Here is a 1,246-nt window from a genome sequence, read left to right as displayed (position 1 = left end):
TGTCTTTAAAAGCAGATGTATCTGGGGCCTGTAACACCGAAGTGTTTCTTCAACTTTAAAAACTACCTCTGAAAACTACTTTTTAAGTGCAAGTTTTCTTTGAGTGAACATGGTAGACTTGGGATTGCACTGGACGAGGGTACAAAAGGCTGAGTTAACTTCATTCTGGGTGACATTGAGTGTGCCTTTCCCTAGCTGGCTTGGCTCAGAGGATAGACCCGGGTTCGATTCTGGTCAAGGGCACCTACCTCAGTTAGAGGCTCCTCCCCAGCCCAGGCTGGTTAGGGCTTCTGCTGGAGGCAACCAATCAAAGTGTTCCCCTCACATTGAAGTTTCTGTCTTCCCCTCTCTCCTCACTCTCTCTAAAAATCAATGGGAAAATATTCTCGGGAGAGGATTAAAAAATAAATAAAATTTAAAAAAAATAAGTGTGCCTTAACTGTATAATCTTATCTGAGGACACTCCCTGCTTTGTCCTTGTTTGGCTCCAACTCTTTCCAGGTGGGAGTGTCAAACCACACCTTTAAAAACAACAAAAAACCATAGCTAGTATTCCAGGACACAATGCTACTATTTTCTTAGTTAAAAAGAAAAAGAAGAAAAAACCCTAGTTGACAGATTTTTATGGTTTGGGGCTGGTGTCTTCTATATTGGAATGTATTGAAAGTATGTGTGACTTGTAAACACTGTAGTAGTCCAGCACTGTGCATTTTTGAATATCGCTTTCTCCCTTGTATATTCTCTTGCTTTACATTCTTTTTAATGGTAATACTCATATGTTCTTTTGGTTCTTAAGTCATTTATCCTTTCACCACCTACGATCACCATAGCCCTGTGATGCTCAGTGACGCAGGTAAAGCAGCATTTTCCACTCATTGAAGAGATGAGGGGAGGAGCTAACTGCAGGGGCCAGAGAGACAGGAGAAAACATCAAAACCTGACAGACTACCTGTGGCTGTGGAAAGTGTTCTATTTTTGGCAGATGCCAGTGAGCAGGGCACACAGTGGCGGGGGGCACTGAATGCTAGTGTAAGCAACTTGAATTTGATTGCATAGGCTTTTCAGGCATTAAGAACCACTCAGAATTTTCCAGAAAGGGATCAAGTACCCAGATTTGTTAGAGAATTCTGGTGGTAGCAAGTACCATGGCTCAGAGAAGTCAGAGGCAGGCAACTAATGTGAATGCAGGGAGAGCAAGATGTGGTGGTATTTAGAAATAAAGACTCGAGACAAGGGACCAAGTGGA

This window comes from Myotis davidii, unplaced genomic scaffold (assembly GCF_000327345.1).
Source record: "Myotis davidii unplaced genomic scaffold, ASM32734v1 scaffold150, whole genome shotgun sequence".
In the NCBI taxonomy this organism is placed as follows: Eukaryota; Metazoa; Chordata; class Mammalia; order Chiroptera; family Vespertilionidae; genus Myotis; species Myotis davidii.
Note: the sequence above shows the minus strand (reverse complement) of the source record.